At 42.6% G+C, this 26070-nt stretch overlaps 1 protein-coding gene across 17 annotated transcripts in view; it reads right to left on the bottom strand.

The window, feature by feature from the left end:
• Positions 1-25389, bottom strand: part of SEMA4D (semaphorin 4D) — an 86827-nt gene extending 61438 nt beyond the window's left edge. For 15 of the 17 annotated variants that reach the window (XR_014939421.1, XR_014939419.1, XR_014939420.1 and 12 more), the window contains exon 1: positions 25332-25389. The gene's annotated coding sequence lies outside the window, so the exon portion shown is untranslated. Of the gene's footprint in view, positions 1-25162 lie in introns of all 17 variants that reach the window. The other 2 variants (XM_085529003.1, XM_015849343.3) reach the window with 1 other exon arrangement.
• Positions 25390-26070: the final 681 nt, after the last annotated feature.

Raw genomic sequence — 26070 nt, 5'->3', positions numbered from 1 at the left:
GGATGTCCATCCATCCATGACCACAAGCACCCTGCAAACATGTAAGGACATGAGGACCAGAAAGCCCCATTACCCTGCCTCTTGCCTTGGGCCACCAAAATGTGACGGCCAGAATTCCTGCTAATCAGTCAGTATGAACTTGTCAGGAGAAGTGCCGAATACAGAACTTTCAGGTGGAAGGAATCAACACCAATCAGCAAGTCCAACTGACAGTTTCAGGACTGGCCTGCAGTTAAAGTACATAATCATGTAAGAGCATTATCCAAATACCCTCTTTCAGACTTGGCTGAAGAAATGAAGGTGACACACAAGCCTAGTGAATATAATTTACCATTAAGAATTCAAGGCACAGTACCAGACAGTTCTATTATTTCATAAAGTGCTTTGTTCAATTTTAAACCATACAACTGATCTATTGGAACCTTGAAAGGTACCTTATTCATGCTGAGCACAGTAGCTGATAAGACTCTTTTCCTGAGGCTGTCCGCATTCACATCTACCAGTTTTTGCCATCTAAAATCAACAAACACTTCTACTTTAAAGTAGAATCCAAAAACAAAACAAAACACAGAAAATTTACCAGTTCCAAGTTCTAGTGTACAAGAAACTCAGCTGATCTACACTCCTCTTCAAACAAACCAACAACAATTGCACCTTTTGAAAAAGATGGTCCACTGACCAAACAAAAGGAAGTGTGTCAAGGTCTGTGACATTCATTTTCATTAGCTCTTTTGTGACAGTGTCCCAGTTCCTGCAGTACCTGCAAGGGAAGCAGAACCCAAGGAAATGGTCGCAAGTTGTACCAGAAGTGGTTTAGATTGGTTTAGATTGCTGTAGCTACAGTAATGGGAGGATGGTTAGACTAGAAAATCTTGTAGGTCCTTTCCAACCTTGTGATTTTATGATTCCATAATTCACACACTACTTTATTAATTATAGTTGCTTCTCCAGGCACTCTCTAAGAAGCAAATTCAAGACTCATTATCCCTGTAGCTCTCTTTCCTTCAGGAAAATGATTAAAGAGAAGAAGCTGCACACTGTTCTGTCCCCATGATGCAAATTTTGATAGGTTTCTGTGTGCCTAAAAATAAAAACCTCAAATCAAAGAGGAATCTAAGACCACATCATTAAAGAGCTACAGCTTCCAAAACATTTTTCTTAGATTTTCTTTCCACCAATTCAAAATAAATGATGTTAGATAAGACACATTTATGTAGTATAACATTCTGAGAAATGCCTATCAATCTACAGTGGTTAACCATTTTCAAATTCAAACAACATTTTTTGCTTTTATCCTTCTTACCTAATCAGTATTGCAGTACTCAATCAGCAAACATTGTGACAAGTGTCTCATAATGGTTACCCGAAGCCAGACAATTCTGTAAGAAAACACTGCCTACATTCCGCAAATCTATTACTGAATAACTATTCCCCACTAAAATCAGAAACTTGTGAAACATACTTAAAATATACATAGGAAGGAGTGTATTAAACCTTGGGAAAACTACTTAAGCAGCAGAATGTGCATTATGAAAAAGCACCATCCACCAGTAATAACACAAAGAAAAAAATCCACAATTAATTAGCAGCAAAGCAGTTAAACAAGTTGCACTAGTCAACACTGGAAAACACACTTAAAAACACACTGCCTCCAAAGCATATTAGCCCAACTTTGCTCACCTTACAGACAACCCTCATCTTATGAGGAACGTCTATTTTTCATAGAATCATAGAATCACCAAGGCTGGAAAAGACCTAAAAGATCATCCAGTGCAACCATTCACCTATTACCAACAGATACCACCAAACCATGTCCCTCAACACAATATCCAGTCACTCCTTGAACACCCCCAGGGTCGGTGACTCCAACACCTCCCTGGGTAGTCCACTCCAGTGCCCAACCACCCTTTCTGAGAAGTAATGTTTTGTAATGTCCAGCCTGAATCTCCCCTGCTGCAGCTTGAAACCATTCCCTCTAGTCCTGTCACTAATGACATGAGAGAAGAGGCTGACCCCCAGCTCACTACGACTTCCTTTCAGGAAGTTATAGAGGGCAATAAGGTCTCCTCTGAGCCTTGGCTGAATATTCCCAGCTCCTTCAGCCTCTCCTCATAAGGCCTGTGCTCCAGACCCCTCACCAGCTTTGTTGCCCTCCTTTGAACACGTTCCAGGGCCTGCAAGTCTTTCTTGCAGTGGAGGGGCCCAAAAGTGGACACAGCACTGGAGATGCAGCCTTACCAGCGCTGAGTACAGGGGGACAATCACCTCTCTGCTTCTGCTGGCAACATTGTTTCTGATGCAAGCCAGGATGCCATTGGCCTTCTTGGCCACCTGGGCACACTGTTGGTTCATGTTCAGCCCAGCATCAATCAATATCCCAGGTCCATTTCCTCCACGCAGTCTTCCTGCCACTCCACCCCAAGCCTGTAGCATCACCCTGGGTTGTTGTAGCCGAAGTGCAGGAAGCGGCATTTGGTCTCATTGAACCTCATCCCATTGGCTTCAGCCCAGCTCTCCAGCCTGTCCAGATCCCTCTGTAGGGCCTCGCTACCCCCATGCAGATCCACACTCCCAGCCAATTTGGTGTCATCTGTAAACTTACTGAGGTCGCACTCAATGCCCTCATCCAGGTCATCAATAAAGATATTGAAGAGGACAGGCCCCAGCACCGACCCCTGTGGAAAACCACTTGTGACCGGAAACAAGCCAACCTGCAGTGCAAAATGGTGTCATTTTGACTGCTACTGAGAGCAGATGAAACAGTGGAAGTGTGGGTATGAACAACAGATTGTCAGCATTAAAACTGGAGAATAAACAAAATACACACAGTCACGGTCTAAGAAAATGTCAGCAGAAAAACATTATAGTGCCAGATGCCTTTACTAAACTATGTTGGAGAAGTGGAAGGTGAGGAGCAGAAGAAAACACTGAGCTGAGAAGTAGACAGCAGCATCAAAAGGAGTATGTAATGCAAGAAGTGGGGGGAGATAAAAGTTAACTTGACAGCCTGCTGCCACAGAGATTATATCTATCAACTTCAGGAAGATGCATGGAATTAAAATAACCTCATTTGGTTGCTGCCAAGGAACGTGACCTCAGTTAGATCCACAACTAATAGCTTAAAGAAAGCCAGTAGCTATGAAATATTTTTACTGTCTGAAAGAAACTGTTACTTCAGTCAAGCCAGATTCAATCCTAATCTGTTCATGCCATTTTTGTGCCACAGCTCATGGCAGCACTAATTCCACTGCAGTTTCACAGGCCCTCCGCTCCCCAGCAAAACCTGTAAAGCAGCTCTGGCCCCACAGCGATGTCGTAAGTCACTTGTACGACATACAACCAGTGAACAGTGCTAAGGTGTCTCAACTCCTGGCCTCCATACGGCTGATCCACCTCTGGGAAAGCAAGGAGAAGGGTGAGAAGGGCAGAAGCTCAGGATGACTCTTCAGATATGGGAATCATGGCATACTGATGGTGGGGAGCAGCAGACTCCACAGACTTTGCCACTTCGATCACTTTAAACCACAACCACTGCCACTGCCATTGTAGCTTGAAGAGTACCAGTAACTCAAAAAATTGTATATTTACACACATATAAATATAACACGATAAAACATAGTTCACTACAGCTTTCAAGCTTTACTGAAACAACACATACGATCATGGTGGAGAAAAAGGCAACGATTTCCTCTGAGGGCAGTCAAGACGAAGATGCAGACTAGCACTCTTTGGGAACAACCAGGCTGTCTTGCCAAGAGTACTCAAGCTCATGCTTTACTTGCTTCAAGATGCACCTATATGCGGTTTAGGAGGAAGGAGAGCATGGACACTGGTATGAGCCCAATAACATGGAAAGGTCACAGGCTCGAGCTACCATACCACTTTTTATTTCACTATCCTAGCAGCACTATTGTGCCAACACTAGCCACATACATTCCTCACAAGGTCCTTCTCAGGAAGGCCCATCACTCTCGTGCCCAAAAAGCCACCTAACACAAAAGTAAATCAGTGCTGAGGTTCCCTGTAACATGACAGTCACCTGGCCTCAGCTCAGCCTTTTTGCCCTTGGCACAATGCCAATACCCATCACCAGTATCAATGTAAAAATCAGCAGTGCCTCTTTTTCTGGGTTTTCATGGATGTGTAACCTGCATGCACTAACAACTATCCCATGGCAAAGGACACACCCTTTGCTGTAGTTGAAGTGTGCGAATACTGTTGGTAGCCAAGTAACCACCTCCATCCTTAAGTAATCTTTGTAAAAATAAGCCTCTTCTATGCAGACCGTCTACGTTCACACTGCTAATAAAGGACAAAGCTAAGTTAGCATTAAATATATGCTTCAGGAACATGCCTCAGCACAACACACGGGTTGATGAGAAGGAACATGAAACTTTTTTTTCAAAATGTATCAAGCTCCTATAACAAGCTATACGTCTAACTAAAAATCAGGCCTCTCTCACAAACTTGTGTACAGGATTATAGACTTTTTTTTTTTTCCTAAAATCAAGTTTCACATTTGTGGAACAGATCCAAAGAGCTGGTTTCTATGCATTCCTGAGGGAGAAAGGGCTATAGAAAAGCCTTTTTTTCCTGCATGTATTTCCCAGGAGGCCTAACTAATGCAAAAAGAAACGAATCAGGCTTTTACAGTGGGGGAAGGGCAAGAGAGGATTAACATGTTTTATTTGCAGAATGTGCAAGTGGGGAGGACTGAGTGCTTCAATACTAGTAATTAAATGTATTTCTGCTGTAAACCTTATGGTTCAGATAGCTAAAAAATCCTTTTCAATATAAAATCCTACTTGAGTAAATGTCAAGGTAAATTGTCATGAACTTGGTCAAAAAAGCTGCTGTGACCCTGAGGGACACTTTAGATAATATACATACATCTCTTGAGAGTTATCAATATCAGCACATCAGCATCCTGAAGTTAAGAGCAATAAACACAGGAGTCCATGCTTTCATTACATGTCATCATCACCTGAACAGTTTCACACAAAAGTACTAGAAGTGTTTTCCTCCTCCTAAATTGATTTTATACACACTTTTCTGCTTGACTTTGCAAGAATTTGCCAAGGTCAACCCCAGGTTCAGAAACTCCTCAAACTAAACTCAATTAAAAAAAAAACAAAAAAACAACCAAACCAAACCAAAACAATGGAGAACAGAGCAACAGACTTTGTTCCAGTTTGCCCCCTGAAAGAATAGGAATCACTCGAGGACTGGCTGTATGTGGCACTCCACAGGGGCTGGTGCTGGTGCCTGTCATCTTCAATATCTTCACTGATGACCTGGATGAGGACACTGAGTACACCCTCAGTAAGTTTACAGATGACACCCAATTGAGAGGAAGTGTCAATCTGCCTGGGGGTAGCAAGGCCCTACAGAGGGGTCAGGACAGCTAGATCACTCAGCTTAAGCCAATGGGATGAGGTTCAACAAGATCAAGTGCCAGGTCCTGCACTTTGGCCAGAACATCCCCGGGCAACACTTCAGGCTTGGGGCAGAACAGCAGGAAGACCACATAGAGGAAACACATCTGGGTATACTGGCTCATGTTCATCTGAGCACTGTTTCCAGCTCCAGCTGCTCGTCACAGAACCATTGCTGTTCAGCAAGTGGGTCCCACCTCCACAACTCCTGAATCTTTGCTCTTGGGGTTTCACTGCTGTTTTCGCTTTTATAAGCTTTCCTCTTCCCCTTAACTCTATCAATGCAATAGCAATTACAGCAAATGGTCAAAGGATGAGTTTGCTGAATGCAAGCTGCCTTCATTTCATCCTGGAGGAGAGGCAGCAGACCAGGTGGCTGCAGCCCACAAATTAGTACATACTTAAAATACAAATGGACAAGTTTTCAAGCTTTGCTGCACTTGAAGGTTCAGAAACTCTTACTCTACCCTTTACTTAAACAGTTTTTGTTTTTAATATAATATGCAACTAACATATAGCTGTTTCCATACAAAGTAAAAATAAGTTCATTCACAGAGTTATTTGGCATTAATATAAGTTACAGTATGAAGAACCTAGGTTATTTAACAAGTCCACTCAGTAACATGATCACCCATCCTTCCCCCTCTACCCACTTACAGAAAGGTGAGAGAAGCCAAATTAGTTATTAAGTTAAAAACAAATAATAAAGTTGTTTGTTCTGAGACTATGCTTTTAGGTAATGTGCTACTTAGCACTGTATTTAAAACTTTTAATAACTGGAACAAAAGCAACCAAAATTTATTGGTGATTTTCCTCAGCCATTTATTCATTTCCATAATTTCATTTTACAATATTTTAAGACTTCCAGCATCACAACATTACAACTGGATCAATAATTTCATACGTGATAGGCATCTGTACACCTTTCAGCAGTAAAATATTTGCTAAGGAACTGAAAATACACTAGAGTCTAAAGAACAAGCTACTACATCCTAGCAGACAATTTCTACATAGTACAAGGTGATACTGAATAGCACAGTCTTTCATTTAATAATATGGCCAAGAAGTAAAGATCAACAACAAAACATTGGAAATACTTGTACAGACTCTCAAGGTGCAGAGTAATCCCAGGGACTACGATGACACAAGAGATTTGCCATTATTAGGGGAAAAAAGAAAAAAAGAAAAAAGAAAAAAAAAAGAAAAAGGAAAAGAGATCTCTTTTCTGGATAAGAAAAACAAGACGACCATGTGAACTCCTGGGCTTGCTATCAGAATTTCACCCAATAGTTTCAGATTTACTCATGGGCTAAGGTAACAACTTACTTTCTTTCCACAGAATCATGTAACAGTGCAGGTTGGCAGGGAGCCCTGGGTCCATCTGGCTCAGCCTTGTTCCAGCAGAGACACCCAGAGCAAGGTGCCTAGGACCATGTCCAGGCAGGTTCTGAAGATCCCCAGGACAGAGAGAGGTATCAGCCTCTCTCAAGCAACTTGCTCCAGGGCTTTTTCACCTACATGGTTAAAAAGTAATTACTGATATTCAATTAGTTGTACCTCCAAGGAATACTGGGTTATATTTTTGTCAGGTTACCTTTTTGACTGAGGTAAGCTCAAACGTACTACACAACTTGTCTCGGGCAAGAGAGGGGAGCACTGAGGAGTAGGCAGGATATGAGATGATGTGACTTTGGCCAACTGTTTTCCCAAATGCTTGTCTGGCTTTAATCAAGCTGCACTTCAGGTGACAACATCAATAACTGTTCACTTTAGATACAAGATCCACAAGCAACAAAACTGTAGCAATAGTATCCAAGTCACTCCAGTGTAATACCACATGAAGGCAGTAACTAACTCTACCGCCAGCTTCTCTAAGTGCTACTATCTTTTCTTTCTTCATGCATGCATTTCCCTGAGAGACAGCGAAGAACGTATTTCTCTCTTTCTCCACAAAAGTCTAATCATTACAGCAGCTGTTTTTTTGTGGTTTTTTTTCCATTATTACTCTACCCAGTGCATCACCAATATGGAAGCTGCAGCCCATATCAATACATCTATGTATGCTTTCAAAACTTAATGTCTACTTAGAAGAGAGAAAGGCCCCATTCAGTCACCTATTTGAAAACCGTTTTGAAAAAACTTCTTGATTGCTGTTTAGCTACATACACAGCTTGGATAAAACCCACCTAAATTTCAAAAAGGTCTCCTTCACAAAGCCACATTCCTTAATGTCTGCTCCTACTTGCCATGAATCACTCCAATAAAAGTTTTCCATATTAAGTCCTCCAACCCTGCATAGCGTAATTTAAAATATTCTCTTTGCATATTTTTATATATTTAACTGGGAGATATTTCAAACTAATGCAAAAGAAATGTCTTAGTACACGTTTATTTCATACATTACACTTGCATTACACCATTAACTTCTCAATTTCTAGATAACCTCTAGTATATTGCCCATGTAATTTATAAACAGCAATTATAACACAATATGTATTATGGCATAAGTACACTGAAAGAACATCAACAGAAGGTAATGCAAAGGGAACTCTCAAAAAACTGCACACAACAATTGAAAGCCATTACAAGAAATCCCACATGAGCTAAATAAATAATAATTTAAAAATAAAAAATAAAAAAAACAATCTCATGTCAGGCCAAGAAATCTATGAAAATAGATTAATGTGAAGGTAAATTTCAGCCTCAAGATACTATGTGTTCTGCATGCAAACCAGACCTCAAAAAACCTCCTCTTGAGACACGAAAACAAAATCAGAAGCTGTCTGGAACCAACTGGAGCAAAAAGAGAGCAGCAGTAGGTGGTGTTTTGCCTACAGATGCAACATGATTTGAGGAACTTGTCATTGCTGGTACAACACATCACTGTCCAAATCATTATTCAGTACAGCATTACTGCAGGTTGAGGGGTTACTGAGGAGCATGTTAAAAGAACACAGTGCTGAAAGTCTGGCTAACGGAACCCACCTCTATGGAAATGGCTCGTGAACCTGGAAGCCAGCAGCACATGCTGGCACAGTGTAAGGATTTCTTTTCATTTTCAAGTTTCCCCTTGATAATATTTCCCTCCTCAAGACTGAAAAAAAATCACAACCGAGTGGCTAGTATAGAGGCACCACTGATAGGTATTTGAAGGTACCGCCCAGTAGCATTGCAAATCTCAATTGGCACAATTCCTGCAGGAAATAATGCATTCATGCCACACCAGCCAGACAGCAGAGTTGGCCTGTATCCAGATAACTAGCCTCCCTTCTCCCTTCTTTCCTACTTCTTAGAATAGCTCATCTGCTTCTGTCACTCACAAATCTAATGCAAGAACAGAAGATCCTATAATATCACCTATATGATCCTGAGCTTATAACTATAGCTTGCCAAGTTTAAAAAACAAAACAAAACAAAAAGAACAGGTATAACTTGACGAACTTCATGAAGAAATAATATGTGTCCTCAGTATGACATCTGAACTTTAAGCAAACATGGCCCTTCAGGATCCTGTCCCTCCACATCTTGAGACAAGAAAATTTGTATTTACCTGATAAATATAATTACTATAATTACTTATAATAACATGTATTAGCATATAGTATATGTTGCATACAATGATATTACTGAAGTAAAATAGTTACTGATACAGAACATTTTCAAAAGGTACAGATTTTTAACTGGCCGTTGCCTTTAAAGTTTAAAGCAACATTTAGTACTAGAGCACTTAAAAGGCATGAAGGTCAGGTTACACACTTGTTCTATGTTGGTCATTCAGGCAAAACTAAGCAACAACTTCTGCATTCTGAAGACTTTCCTCCTAGCTGAAGCATCAAAATTTTGGCTTAGGTAGTCCATACAGCTAGCTTACATGATCAAAACACTGTCATCACCTCAGAGTCCCAGGATCTATAGAAGCAGATCTCATTTTGCATCCAGTCACACTGCAGCCTTCCCAGAGCCATGAACTCTCCCTTGTGTGCTGCCACAGGCACCTTGGGAGGGTAACACAACAGGCCAATACCATCAGCATGTGTTAGCTGGGAAGATAAGGATGCAGAGCTCACATCCCATCTGATCTTTCCTCATGCTGTCCCAGCAATGAGGAATCTAATCCCAAATGTGTGTGGTGCTTTCAAAAATGATGGCTGGTTTCACAGCAGCTCTTCTGGATCTTATTTCACACTGAGGCAATGGCCAGTAGAACAACAGCTGCTTTGTGCAGTAAAACAATGTAACACTGCCCAGATCACTCTGAATCACCACACTGCATACTGCACTATGTGAAACAGATTAGCTACCAAGCCATAAAGCATCAGATCTTACAGGTTCCCCTCTTGTACTTACCCCTTCCATTCACTCTCTCAAAATAGATGTCAGCTCCTTCATTAGCTACACTTCATTAATAAAAAAAAACATGCAGCCAGATTATATAGACAGCAGCAGTGCACTCCTGAGGCTTTAGACATGGAGACCACTGCCATGCTGAGGGCATCCCACTGCTCCTCACCATTCCTCTCTCGGCAGCCTGCTCACTGATGCTCCTGAAGCCACCAGTATGCAGATCTGGGACCTTCCAGAGCACAGGCTGAGTGGGTTGGGCACAGGTGCCAGATGGCCCAGAGTGGAAGTTGGACAGGGGTAGGCAGAGAATCCTATCAGCTTCCAGTACAAAGCAGAAAGGGAAGCAAATTACAAGGTGAGGAAGACATACAGGAGCAAGGGGAGAATGCTTTGTACTCAGTGCATTCATGATCCCTAGAAAGGGTGCACTGTTCATGAAGCAAGGCATCAAGACCATAATAAAGTACAAGGAGACAGCAGAAAGACACCAAAGCCAGCATAAGCAAGACTGTTCCTCCAGCTGCTGCAGCCCCACAGGTGGCCCCATGCCACAGCCACCCCTTCTGACCCATCTACAGCCCGCCCAGGCCTCAGCCCCACAGCATCTCCTAGAGAACCCTCCTTTCCACATGGCCTCATCTGCTGCCCACTCACTCACCTCCTGCAGAAACCTTCTCAACTGATTTCAACAAACAAACAAGCTCATTATGCACTTAGACCCTGACCACAATAATGAAATCATCCAACAAATATATGTGTGGATGTATCTGTTAGTACTGCAAGGCAAACTTCTCAAAATGTTTAAAAATTCCTCACTCCTTTTTGTTTTGTCTTCTATTATTCCCTATTAGAAAAAGAATCAATGCCTATAAAACACAGAAGCAACCTCTCACTGTTTAACACATTTGTGTTCCTATGCAAAACAGTACTTTCAAAACCATTGATTATTCTGACATCTCCTGAAAAGCAGATTTGTTCCCTGCTTGCTAACGCTACATAGCAAAATGCAAAATACATCCTACTGATTGTGGATCTGGACAAAGTGAGTTGTTTGTTCAATCAAGTGAGCTTTGGTGATGCTGATAAGCAAGGCACACTTAAAAATTAAGTGCAAATGGAAAAGTATTTACTAGTTATGCAGCAGATTACTAATAAACAGCAAAAGCAACAGTCTCAGCAAAACCTAAAAGCATTAGCATGATTTAATAGCAATAACAAGAAAAAAAAAAAAGCAGTACTTTCTAGAGCACAACCACAACTGAAGACATTTTTCCCTTCATTTGTTCTTGTTATATGAAAAACACACTGATATTCAACTGCTGGTTATTTATATAAACACAGACTGTTCTATATATATATGCGAATATCAATCACTTCAAAGTGGTTCAAAACATGTCTTGAAAGCCAGACTAAAATGTTGCTCAGCAGCAGCATACACATAGGGGCAACCTGTACAGCCACAATTGACACAATGCATCAACAAGTTGGGCATTATTCTTTTTTGTTATTGCTGTTACTTTTTCTTTTGTTTCTAAACTATATGGTAATAGAAACCATACAATATCTGTACACAACACACCAACAGAAGAGAAGGTTCCCAGTAGGTCCCATCATAGCAGCACTAAGGTCCTTGGGCATTTCTGTTCACAGAGACTATGCCTAAACATGCACAAGTATTCTGAATACAGACAGGTGTTGAATTCAGGCTCTGACAGAAATGATTAGACTTGTTAGAGAAAAATGATCTCTCTCTGCAAAGCAAGAGAGATAAACATAAGACCATTTACAATTAATCTCCATACAGGGAATGTGACACACAGTTGGATTAAAAAACTCAATTCAAACAGCCTCATTGTTAGTGGAGATGGAAAGAAATCAATCAATCAACAGTGACAAAACCATATAAACCTCTCACATTTGGAGCCTATACCACTACACTTTACAAAACTGAAGCAATTATTTTCTGCTGCTGTTCATTATTCCCTCTTGTAACAATTTAGTTGATAAATCTTTAACCTTTAAATAAGCTTTTAACTTCTGCTGAATAACCAAAAATATATTTCTTACCTTCAACCCAAGCTGCATGGCTGTTCTCACAGCTCTGTCACAAAGATAGTAGGAAATGGCTGCTTTGAGCCATAGGAAATGGCTTGAATTTTGTTATCAAGTAATAAGTCTGCCACAAAAATAATGACCACACAGCAGCAGCCTGCTGGATATCAATCTGTACACTGCTTGAAACTAGATTTTGGATCAATAGTAAAACAAACCAACCAAACTAAAAACCCCACAATACTGCTAAAAGAAGAGCAGAAAGAATTAAAAGCATCAGTGTCGGTCTCACTGACCATACAGTAGGATTTATATTAGCAATAAACAATCTTTTAAGTATATGTTAAAAGACGGTCTATGAAACAGAACAATTAGCTGCACATAGAGTCTAGCTGCATGTAGAGTCAACCACCAGCCTCAAAAGCTTCACCATGCCAATGGTGAAAGCTTTCTAACAAGAGATCCCAAGACACAGAAAAATCAAAATAAATGCTCTGTGTTCAGTAAGCCCCCCCCCTCCCTCTCTGGCCCAGCTCTTCATGTCCTCCCCCAGGGCCTTGGTTCTTGGTTAACATCTCTCTGGTTGGAAATAATTGTCTGCCTCCAAAAAGCATCTGGGACTGTGTTCACTCCTTAATCAGCAGAAGGACTCGACACAAGGCACTGCCTCCTCCTCCCCAGAGTAATCACACTGTCTGTGCAAGGCAGTACTGTGCCATCCAGAATTAAAGTGAATTCAGATGTGCTGCTCTGCTCTAATGAGCGCCATTTCCCTGCACAGCCTCCTCCACAAGCTCACTTCACACCACTACACCAGCTGCCTGTTAGGATGTTTCTTATCAGTACAGTTACTGCCAACGGTCAGTCAGTCCAGCTGGTATGCCAATCTCAGGGAAAACTCTCTTGTAGAGATAAACTAGGCTTGTGGTATACCTCAGTACATACATGCCAGCATTAATCAATTGTTTTCTCTACTTTTTTTTTTTTTTTTAATAAATCACTGTGTAAGCATAGTAACACACCATAGTATGCATTAGCATATATTTACAAGTGCTCATGCCCTGGCAGAGGCAGGATTCCAATAAAACTTCCCTAGATTTACAAATCATGGAAGAATTTACAACAGAAGACATTTAAGCAGCTCTCTGCAGAAATAACTTCGAAAATAAAATTAGATATCTATTTCACAGTGAAATGGGGAGAGAGGGGAAAAAAAAACAAGGCTTGCAGGTTTTATCAATACACTTGCTGCAGGTATGCCACGAAACAGACTGTATGAATCCAAGTAACAGCAATCTCAGCAGCTGTCGTAGCTTCACTCTTGGATGTAAAATCAGCATCTAAAAAACTGCACAGCCATGTTCACTCACAATAGTCCCTTTTCTTCTGTATCACATTTGGAAGATAAAATCTGAACGCGTCCTCAACATCCTCAACCTAAGAGGCACCAAAATCATATTTTCTGGCTAGACATTACATGCCCTTTTATCCATGACTAATAATTTCTCATCACTTGGTTTGTGAGACTGAGAGGAGGCCTCATGGCAGCTGCAGCTCCTCACAGGGAGGGAGGGGCAGCGCTGAGCTCTGCTCTCGGTGACAGTAGCAGGGCCAAAGGGAACAAACAGCACAGAGCATCATCAAGGGAGGATCATACTGGGGGGTTAGGGAAAAGGCTCTCCACCAGAGGGTGGTGGGCACAAAACAGGTTCCTCATAGCAATGGGCACAGCCCCAAGTTGCTAGAGCTCAAGCAGCATCTTGACAGCACTCTCAGACATAAGGTTTGAATTCTGGTTGGTCCTGTGTGGAGCCAGAAATTGGACTCAATGATCCTTCTGGGTCCCTTCGAACTCAGAATATTCTATGACAGCCACTTTTCTGTCCTTCAAATCAGCAGCCTTCTTAACAAACTAACAGCCAGAGCCCCTTTTCTCACACCTTTCAGATCCATGTCTGCAGCACCATTTAAAGGAAAGCACTCCCAGACACAACAGCTGACCAACATGATGAAGCCAGACAAGACAGCTCACCTTTAACCTGCTACAGCTCCACTGCTGCTCCTCCTGTGGGGCTCACATGCTTCTTGGTTCAAACCCTGCCACAAACTTCCCCCTGAAGGGTTTGTCTTTCCCATATGTGTTTATCTATAAACACTGCATAGCCCGTAAATGCTAACAGTGCACAACAGCCGTTCTGCTGCAGTATAACAATCAATCATGGCCGACTCTGATGGCTTCAGATACTTGCAGGAAATGGAAATCATTACTTAAGAAAATGACAAACCATCCTTCCCAGCCTTCAGAACCCTCCTTTGCACAAAAGCAACTACTTAACTGTCATATTACTGTTAGATTGATGCAATGCAAATTTCAAGTTTTGTAGAACCTCATCCATGTCCTCTCAGAGTCTGCAGCAAACCTAGCTTGTTGTCACATTAACATTTTTAACAGCTGATGTTTCTATCAAATGGAGATGATTAAAATACTGCTAGTCCAACCCATGTCAAAGACACACAGAAACCTTTAAGATCCTTCAAAAAACATCTGAAAAACAAGTGAGAGTGCACTTGGGTATTGACAGTAATGAGTTTTGAAAAGGGAGGAAGACATCCTTGCTCTGGGAGATCAGAAATAAAGTTTTCTATTCTTAAAGTGATGACAGGAAACAGAGGAAAGTCCCATATAAGGATGTCACTGCCAAGCCCAGACCTGCTGCTGCTGTGCAGGACATCATGGCAACACTGTGCCTCTCACCCTCTGGCATGCACAGTGCTGCTGGAGAGTTCAACAAGCCTGGACAGTGCATGCCAATATAGGTGGCTACCTACCATGCACAATTTTCAAACAGCAGATGGATATGTATATTTTTGTCCAACAGTACAGAGTTAGGAATGCAAAGCAAAGGCAATCACTACATGCAATTCTGCTTTGTTCTAGGCATTAGAAATACTATGTATACAACCAAATTTACATGTCCGAGTCACTAAAAGCAAACTGCAGTACCTGCTTTGCTCTACATGTGTAAATTTCCAGTTTGCTACCAAATTTGGACGAAAACAATTTCAAAGCAGTTTAGTATTAAAAGTTTAGATCTAAAGTGGTTTTAATTCTAACAAAGCCTGAATTCTAAGTCCTGTACAATTATCTTTATAGAGTATCAGATCCCCTTTTTATCAACTGCTTTGAAAAAGAGGAAGTGAAACAAAGAATTAAAAATAAATTGTATTTTAGCTACCACTTTTTTTTCTTTCAATGACCAGAAGTAATCATCTGGCTTTATTACAGTTGGTTTTTGTTTGTTTGTTTGTTTTTCCCACATTCTTATACTCAAGGCAATCCAGGAAGGAATAAAGTTGTCTGTTCCAATACATGCAGTATCCACCTGACCTGTTTTGATTCACAGCAGTACCAGTAGTTCTACTGATGTATTGTCAAAATTGACTGGTAGAAACAAATGCAGCAGCTCAAAACTCTATTTTTTCTTTATTAATGTTGATTGTAATGACACCTACCAATATCAGTCTCATAGCAATAAAACATTGTTTCTCACTTCCGAAGAGAATCTTAATGTATGCCAGTGTTAAAAAGAGAGGCCTGTGAAATGCCAATGATTTTACTGTCAATATTTGATTAATTTTAAATCCACCTAAAGGTACCTCTGTAAAGGAAGGAAACCTAACATGCGTTATTGTTTCAACAATTAACATGATAATACTGCCTGGATAACTAAGTACAACATCTGAGTATCAATACCACATTTGCAGTTCTGAACAATAATGCCTCAGGTGTACATATTTGTTCCTGTTGACCTCCATGCAGACAGACACTGTAGGCTCTGCATGCTTCTGTCACCAAGACTTCCCAAATATCATAATTCACACAAATTCAGAGATGCAGCAGCACCTTTCAAATTGGATGTGCACTTTCAGATCATGAAAACTTCAAGGGGATGAAGTTGTGCACATACAATATGGAACAAACTCCAGATGCTTTCAATACGCATAATTGTCAGACAATTCAGTTCCCCATCTCTATAACTTTCTGTCTGGTTTTGAGAAAATGCCCAGTGAACAATATTATTAGGAGCTTTCTTGTCATCATTCTCCCCATGATGAAATAATTTACAGACGCAAACAGTTTCAAAGCTCCTACGCATTTAAGATGGAGCTTTCAAATCTTATGAAACTGGATTTCAAGAACCTAAAATACTAATCGAAATCTCACCTGTGAATGTTACAGAAGCAAACTAGCAAACCAATTTATTAAACATACCTAACACCAGGAAAAAGCATCAGAGTACGCACATTTCCTTGACTTCCACTGTCAAGAGGTGTAACTAGACACAGTTATGGAATCTTTTATTCAGGTGGAAAGGTAACTCGATCTAACTCTTGGTTGAGCCTTAAATGCAATTGTTTAACTGCAGTTAAGAACAACAGTTGTCAGAACAACACCTCAGAAACTGGGAAGCAGCTCAGCAAAAGAAATTTAGTGATTTCACATTCAGATGGGTCTTTATTTTGACAGTAACTAAATTCTGGGGACCATTTTCCATTTAACTTACACTAGAGCCTTCCTCCCTGTAGAACAGAGGTTCTACTTGGCTGGTCCAAGGGAGCCTGTCAGACAGCACTTCCCTGGAGTACTGATCATGTGAAGCTCCAACCTCAGGGAACAGCAGCTTTGCTCTGCTGAGTCTTGCCTTCCCCACCATACACAGAGTGGCTTCAGGCAGGACTACTCATGTGGTGCACATGTGGAACACTGTACCTGCAGCTATGTCACTGCTGAACAAGCTGTCACCACATCTCACTACTATAAATCTTACATACTTTAAGGCTTGTCTACTCAGTAAATTTTAAGGCAAACTTCTTCAGAGACCCTGAACCAGCAACACTTATATGTGAGGGAGGAATTCCTTAATGCCATTCTGGGTGGGGCTTTGGGCAACTTCAACCAGGAGATGTCCCTGCCTGTGGCAGGGAGTTGGATAAGGTGATCTGTACAGTGCATTCCACCCCAAGTCACTCCGTGATTCTGTCATTATATGATTTAGCTCTGTCAAGCCGGCAGCCAGGACACTCATCACATCAACACAAAAAGACACTCAGAAAATCTGGAAGTCCTCAGGCACTGTAAACCCAGCACCCTTCATCAGAGCCCTTCATCAGACTCTGGGGGATGTCCTCGCATGTACCAACAGTGTCATTCAGCCTCCCCCTCCTCCACACATCAGCCATAGCCAAGCTCCTCTTCTTACTACCAACACACCTCCTAAGGGGAAACAGCATAAAGATTAAGCAGGAACTTTTACAAGAAACCATGTGAGCTGTGGAATGGTTGATGATTTGTAAAACTGCAAATGAATAGCTACTGTAGAGGTAGGAAGGAAGAAAATAGAACAAGAAAGTAAGACAGGATGCCCAGGGAAGAGTGGTTGAGTCATCATCACTGGTGCTGTTGAACATTTAGATGCTGTACTAAGGGGAAGTGGTTTAGTGGTGAAATATTGGTGGCAGGTGGACGACTGAACTAGATGATCTTGGAAGTCTTCTCCAATCTTGGTGATTCTGTGATTCTAAGGCAAAGAAAAAAAAAATCACCGTGAAGCACAGAATCATCATCTAAATCTGTACAACACAAAACAGAGCAGAGTCCCCTGAGTACTAGTAAAATCCATACTCTCACAGTCCTAGTAAACTAGGACTATGGACTAGTCTGAAGCAAAACCAAATGTCAGTGGCCAAAGCAAAGACGCAGAAGAAATAAGAGCTTTTCTCCATCCCTCTTCAGAGCTCCCATTTGTCTAGTCCTCAAATCAAGGCACAGTTTTCAATAGCACAACTGTAGAGTCCACTAACATATTCAGTATTTCCTCCATCTTCCCAGGAATGCATGCAAAACAGGAGCAAGTGAGAGGCAGGAAAGTTTGAAAACAGAAAAATACAACAGAAATTATTCCAGCAGTCAGAAACCTCCAGAGAGCAAAATATGCTGCACACAAGCACTACGCATGAGAACACCTGACCTAGATGAAGAGCACTGCTGCCCCAGCATGGCTGTGGAGCACAAAGTATCTAAAGAACATGAAAGTGGGGCTAGGAGGAAGGTGTACCACACATTCAGCTGCCCTTCTGCACAACACACATGCTGTTAGCCACCCTCCCTTCCTGCAGTCACAGCTAGCTCTCCCCTCTAGTACAAAGATTTTGTGCATCACCGCAATCACTGCACAACTTCAGAGACTGTAATTTACAATCTATTTTGTGTTCCTTCCCTTTAGAACTCAGTTTAATCAACACAAAAATAGTCATTTTCCTCAAACCTTTACCAGAGACACAAATCTCCTTGCGTGAGAAACTTCAAGTACAATTTTGATGCAAAAAACAGTAACGTGAAAAAAGAGTAACTAAATTGGTGGAGTGATGTCAAGCCAGCTATGATCAAAGTCAGACTACTATCTCTAGAAGATGGTGCTTGCCCCAGATTGTCATCTCAAGGCCCATCAAATGGGAAGGGGCAGCTGCACTACACATAAAACATCCACACTCCAAGGAATGTAAATAAGGGATATTGTTAAAACAAAAGTTTTAGTAATAGTTAGTTAAAAGCTTTATATTTGTAATGTTTAAAAGGTTTTCCCCTTTCTGTATCTTTAATCAAATGTTATAAATGTTTAAATAACAGCTGTCACCACGGAAACATGCAGTCCAGGCTCTCTCTGCGGGAACCTCAAAGCCTCATCACCACTGAGTGATGCAAGGTGGGGGTCACGTTAACACCTCTGACTCCCAGGGCCCATTTGTTGCAAAGAAATTAGTGCAGCTGACTCGCTTCACCTCCTGCCGGCAAACATTAACTGCTCCTGCTGACCCAGCTTCCTGCTGCATTCAACCCTTCCCCAAGGTGCCCTGATCCACCCCTTGCACCACTGCTTCTGAGCAGCACATAGATCCCCAGTGCACACAACACTCATGGCAAGCCTCAGCCTATCAGACACCTCACCTGGTCAAAAGCACTGTTCCATAAAGTATTAAGAAGCTGTTGCTAATGCTACTGAAATACAACACATTCCCATCCGATTTTCAATGATTAAAGCATGGCTATGAAGAACAACAGAAGGCAGACATGCAGCGACAGGAACAGAGTTCATATAATAGCCAAAAAGTAAATTAAAGAGCAGAAGACAGACTCCGGACAACGGTCACTGGTGATTGTCAGTACTAAAGCAGGAAAGAAAAGCTCTTAAAAACCTCTGTGGAATTCCCAACTACCAGCATTTATCATTAGATGCACAATCAATTTATGCACATGGGAGGCCGGTCTCAGGGCAGGTATAAGCAGATACTTTAAAAAGGAAAAAGAAAGAAATCAACCCTTTGAGAGCATTTCCATACTGGTATTTATATTGTAAGCAAACATTAATTCAAGCATTAAATATATAATATACAATATGTGAGCTAAATATCTATGAGTCAGAGATTTATTTCATACATCCTCACCAATTAAATGATGAATTCCTCAGACACATGAAACACGTGAGAATCAAAATACACTGTTACTCCTTTTAAGTGTTTGAAAAAAGAATAAAATTCAGAAGCACCAACTTCTGCTTGAAAATATTTAGTCAAATATCTACAACAGTGTATCTAATACACTGTAAACGTATACGTATGGATAGAGTTTTCTTCATTACTGTTTAATTCTTTTGGGAGATAGAATTGTACAGAAGAAAGCTCTTATGCCTACAAAATGTTGTCTTACATGTTCATCACAGAATCCCTCAAAACGAATTCCTGCACAAAGGAAATGAAAAGGCCATTATGCGCCTCACTAACCTAGCAGATAATCAGGACGACCTTTTAAAGCAGTATATCAATGCCAGTGACACCTAAAGTAAAACTGCAGTCAGATTCAACCGAAGAGTGAATTTATCTCAGAAGGGGTAAGCATCTGGACTTGCAATAGCAGATTTTTAAGAAATCTAATAAATTCAAGAAGAGAAAGACAGGCATTCTCTATCACCTAGATAAGACTAGATTTTAACAGGAAAAAAAGAATAATTCTTACTCCTGATGAAAGGACAGATACTTTTTAGTGACATACATATATTTATTTTTTTTAAAACACTTTTATCAATGGCATTAATTTTCTTTACACTTGCACCTGTGATGGACAATTTGTTGTCTGACAGACAGATCCTTCAGGTAGAGTGGGTCTGAAGGACAAATGAGGGTGATCTGTCTGGGCACACATCCACATATTTAACAAACACTTCATAATCACACAACTGCTGACTCAAAACCAGAATGCATAATATTTTGCCTCAGTCAGTGTGTGTTATCATGTCGTTATGTATTATCAGTCATTATGCCTTTTTCGATTAAAAAACAAACAAAACAACAAACAGAAGTATGAGAGAGGGGATCTCCACCAGCACAGCATCACTCCAGCGATTTCCACATCCACGAAGGCACACCAAAGCATCTCTGAGCCATCATGGCAGCAGCTACTGCTGCGCTTCAGGGAAGACAAGATGGCTACAGCTGCACAGATCCCATGCAGGGTGGAAGCCATCCACAGCTAGTTCCTCCCTGCAGCAGGCCCCTCCACCTTTAGATGTTCTGCAGACAGTCCTTGCTGCGCCCAAATCAAACACAGACTTACAGACAGAAATGTCTCACCACCCACAGTACAATGCCTGGCAACAATTACAGAGGCTACTATGGAAATCCAAGCTGGGGCTTACAGAGAAGCACAGCAAATGCTGTATTAGATTAAGCAGGAAAAAATCTCAATGTCTGAAGACATGCCTGCACTCCCATCCCTCTCCGAGCCATATCACCAGCACATGGAGAGAAACTTCCCCTGAGACAATCCATATTTCACATGTACTCCTGACATAATAGGGTTTGTTCTTCCAACAACTATGGGTCACAACAGCATGCTGGACAAAATGAGTCCCCAGACCCCCGAGCCCTCACAGAGACTTCCAACAGGAGGAAACTAAGCTCTGCAAGAAACACCCAGCTTTTCCTAAAGCACTTTCGTGGGGGGCTTTGCTACTACAAACCTAAGCAAAACCAAGCATAGCCTGTAGACCTAATTCAAGGCAAAGTCATAGGATGCTTCTTTGTAAAAAGAAGTATGTATGGTTCCATTCTCTCCCAAACTTATTAAGTCTGAAAGGAAAGAACTTGAACATGAGTCCAAGACCTTTTGCGTTTCTAGGTCTGCTGTCTACACCCCGTACTATTCTTCTAGTAACAGCCAACTATAATACATTATCTCTTCCAGTTCAAATGAACACAAAGACATACCTAAAAAATAATAATAAAAGTTACTCTCCACTTTTCAGCACATTCGTTTTTATAACAATGACAAAGTTCATAAAACATCAGTTGTTTATGAAAAAAATAAATCAAGCACACACACATATATATAAAGCAATCATTTGGGGCAAGAATAATGCCTGCTTTATATCAAGGGAAAGAGGAAGGACTCGAAAAAAGTGCAGCTAAAGCCTGTTCCTGAAAACTACTCCCAAACAAAGCAGGAACTGTAATCACTTTTCATGCTCTCTCATCCCACCCTACTAACCATGCAGTGGACAGTGGCACAGAGACAGGCAGGCTTCTTTTCACCCCATAGCATTATCACAGCCCCAGCACAGAACCGGAGGCTTGCCAAGGCTCTGCTTTCCTGCCCACAGTCTGACAAACCCAAATATTTCCCAGTCACCTCCATGAACGTGCTCCACCAATAAGGCATCTGCTAGGCAAGTACAACTGAGAGCCAAACAACCCACCCATCCTCGCTGAGAGGCCACACTGGTTCTGCAACACAGCGTTCAATCCTCTCTGGCCTCCCCCATACACAGGCTAATACTAAGGCTAATACTAATTTTTTAAGAGGATAAATGCAGAAAATGCCTACTGGATAACGAGTTCAGTGTTGTACATGAACAGAAGGAAAGGACGCACATGGAAGAGAAGGGAGACAGCAAGATGCAACAAACTTGGGCAAAACTCAATACATGGGCCACAATTATCTTCATTTGTTGTCCTCAGAAAGTTCTTTGCATCCTCACAGCTACAGTTCAAGTTTCTGTTAATTTGCCACCTGTTTTGTTTCCCTATATGTACTGTAAGAACACATTCCTGCAATAAAGCCTGCTGCTTCGTGCTTTAACACACTTACTGTCAGTGAGCTCAGAACTGGAGCACTGCCAACACACTCTTCTTCTCTTACCATCCCCTCATTATAATAATAATTAAAAAAAAAAAAAAAGAAAGAAAGAAAAAAAAAAAGAAAAGAAAAAAACACCCTAACAGGATCTAAACAACTTCCTACTTATGCATTCATGCCATTTCCATAAGTCTGCTGCTGCTCTACCTGCTGCACTTCGCACACAGGACAGGACAGCCATCTGCATGGAAGCCACAGCAGTATCCCTAGGCCTCATAAGACTCCATGCATGCAGACGCCAACAGGCAGCTACTCATCAACCCCATCCCTGAGCACCAGACCTAGTGAGATCAGCAGGACTTTCCCATGCTTCTTAGTGAACATCCACCTGTCTGCCTAGACACACTTGATCATCATCAGAGAAACAGACAGGGAGGAAGAAGAGAGGCAGAGATCCAAAGAGAGAACAACCAGGTACAGCAGCCAGAGGTGTCATCAGCTCCACGCAAACCTCCAGATACACAAATAGGCAGGCACATTCCCTCTCAGTTAACTAAGGGCAATACACAGCATCAGGCAAAAGAAAGAGCAGCCACAAAGCATGCAACAACACTACATCAGGGAGGATCTCAACTCTGTAATTCCCAGCAAAGGAATTTGCATGTACAAGCTAAAATAAAACCCTTTAAAGGATGCATCACGGAGGTTTACAATCCGCTCTACTTTTTGTTGTCACCTTTTAGAATTTGTCATCACACGCTACCCTATTTACATTCCCATGTTTCATTTTCATCCCATTTCATTTTTCCAAAAGTCAGCCATTGTGAAAAACTCCCTCACAGTTTTGTCTTTAATTAAACTTCAGAGGCATAGTAGATTTGCATCCACGCACAAATAACACACTGGTTATGCACCTTCAGAAATGATTTTTCAACTCATTTAAATCACAGAATAATTTGAATTTTTATAAGATCCAACATTTGGAAGCATCAAAGTCTTACAAGGTTACTAAACCTTGGCACTTACGTCTTCCCTTACCACTATATGTTTCAAGCTATCTTTGTACAGCAAAACCTGAGAAAATGACTCTCATCTGTGAACACTGATGGGAAATGTTTTATTTTCTTAAAATCTACAAAATCCCTCTTCCAGCATCAGTGGCATGAGTCCCCATTTTTCCTGGGGACAATAAAGAACTTGAAGAAAACATCTGAAAAGTTCAGGAACAGTACAAAACCTGGGAGCTTTCCTGTCATAGTTACTGCCTGTGAAGAGCCCAGCTCTAGAAGACACCCTCAGAAGCAGAGCAAAGCTACCATCTACCCTTGCAAAACAGACAGGCATAGGGAACAACTGAATCCAAAGCTACCAGTAAAAAATCAAGAATTAACTTTTGCACATCTGAAACAGACCTGCTCCAAGTGCAGTTCCAAAGCCACCTACAGCCCTGTGTTCCACTTGGGACAGACAAGCAACCTGGTTGCATAGCCATGGGGCTGCAGGCTTCCCCACAATTCCTTTTATATCCACAGAGGGCCGTGTGGAGCTTCCAACACAACACCTCAGTTGCACTGGAGGCAGCCATGAGGAAGCAGAAGGTACTAGATTCCCCCCTCATCCTCATGGGACCCATATCATAAAATTACAGAATATCCTGAGTTGGAAGGGACCCATAAGGATCATTAAGTCCAACTTCAGAGAGGACTAGCCACAGAAAACAAAAAGCCCAGCTGTCTGTAAGTATAAAGCCACAATATTTGGTGTCACACAGTTGCAGCCATGCAGTCTGACTGGCAGAAGGTTTAAGACAGTAGCTGTTTACACTGGGGGAGGAAAGGGCACTGAATCATAACACCAGCAGAGAAGGCAGCACAGCACATGAAAGAACATCTCCAAGCACACCTCTATGCACACTGTCCAGAACAGCTACGAGTCAATCTCCCAGCTTTGAAACAAACCCATTCTCAACAAACACTGATATCAAATGCTTAATTCACTATGGAAGGAGCAGTCACAGTTGTCACCAGCTACAATGCCTTCTGTTTCAAGGGAAAAAAAAAAAAAACCCACAATAAAATAACAGCCAAAACCGCAGCTCCCTAATTTTAGTGGGGCTGAGAGCACAGTGCATCCACCAGCCACTCTGCAGCTCCCTGAGCACTGTAAAGTAAGCACAATGATGGCTTTCCAGGGGCAATCCTACTGGAGACAGACCTTAACCGCATGTGCAGAGCCAGCTCCCTCCTCAAGGCCAGTTTACATGCAGGAACCTGCTTCCTCACTGCTCACTCCCTTTCAGCAAAGCAGAGCCAACTGCACAACACCTGTGCTGCCCAAAAAATGCCCCTGGACATGATGGACCTGACCATTGTACTAGCATCCAGAACCCACCAGAAATGCTGGGGTGCAAGAGCTCAGAGATGGCCGTTTAGCTAAAGCATCTGGCAGACATAAAAACAGGTTGTAATGAGAAGGCAGGAACCAAATTCAGACCAGAAGCACACTTAGAAACAGCCTTCCAAGCCACTGAACAGACAATAAGCTCCGGCATTCCTGGCAGCTGCCATACAGCAGAAACGAGAGCATCACAGTGTCTGCTCCATCTCTCACCCTCAAAACTCACAAACGTGCCCCACCCAAAGGGGTGCAGCCCTACAGTTCCACTTAAAACTCGCACTGGACAAGTAGTAATAAAGTCCTGATGTCACCGTACCCATCTCCTGCACACTCAGCACCTCAATTCAAATTTGATTTAAACCCTCCTGACAGCTGAGAAGTAGAGTAACATTTCAGAGCCCTTCACACACATGCAGCCGGTTCCCGCGGCCAGCACCGCGCGCAGAACCGACCCGCGGACCACAGGCCCCTCCGCCGTGCCGGCACGCGGCAGGAGTGGGCGGGGGCAACTCTGCAGACCGGACACGCCTCGATCCCCGGCTCCTCAGCGAGCTGCAGCAGCAGGTGCAGCGCCTGCCCGCAGGCCCACAAGCAGGGCAGACGACCACGGCCCGTAACCACCCCCAGCCTTCCCAGATCCACAACCCTGATGGCCGCGCCCTCCTGCACGTATCCCGTCGTGCTCTAGGCACGCTCCGTAGGTAGCGCGGCGCCACGATCCCGCCCGCCAGGCCGAGACACCCACCTTGGAGGCGCAGGGCCGCAAGGAGGGGAGAAGCGGAGTGGAGAAGCGAAGCGAAGCGCAGCGCGGCGCGGCGCGACTTAGCGGTGGTGCAGCCGCTGTGTTTTCACCCCTGCCTGCGACACTGCCTCTGCCTCCCCGCGCCCGTACCCCAGCCCAACCGCGCTCCTACCTGCACCAGAGACGTGCTTCACCCTGCCCTGGCCCCAGCCCGCCTCGGCTCCTCCTCCTCAGAACCCTCCTCCCGCTCCGGGTGGGGACGGGGCGGGGCGGAGAGGAGGAGGGGGAAGGGGAGAGGAGAGGGGGAGGAGAAGGCGGGGGTAGGGTGATGGGAGGGTGATGGGAGGGTGATGGGAGGGCTAGGGCCCTGGGCTTGCGTCGGGTGGAGTGGAGGTCGGGTCGCCCTTTTCTGTGGCGGATGGAGCTGCAGCTTCTCCTGCTGTGTGTGCTGGAGAAATACCATCAGAACGGCGTTATCGAGGAAATGGAGTCTCTTAAAAGCATTGAGCTGTGATGGTAACCTCCGGGGAAGAAAGTTTTCATGCACTGCAAGACCTGGCCGTTGAGATATTTCAGGGCTGTTAACAGAGATCATTGCAAGCTGTACACAGTGAAACCCACTTCCTCTTACTATCTCATGCTTTCCCCAGGTGGTGGTTTTACTTGGGCCCTGGGCTGCTCTCACACCAAAACCCAGCACCGCCGCACTGAATGGTGGCTTAGTGAAGCCAAGAAAACAACAAAGTAACTTGACACACCACTGAATTAAGTAAAGCAGTTATTGCTTTTATTACAACTCTGAGTTCACGGGATTGCTTCACCAACATGCACAGAGAGAAGCAGCAATTATGTATTTAAAGGCCTAACGTATACATATTCATTGCATTCCAAGAACATGGGCAGAAATTTTA

Source organism: Coturnix japonica, chromosome Z (genome assembly GCF_054131305.1).
Source record: "Coturnix japonica strain WE chromosome Z, WE-NBRP24, whole genome shotgun sequence".
Lineage (NCBI taxonomy): Eukaryota > Metazoa > Chordata > Aves > Galliformes > Phasianidae > Coturnix > Coturnix japonica.
Note: the sequence above shows the minus strand (reverse complement) of the source record. Positions and strands in the feature narration are given on the sequence as shown.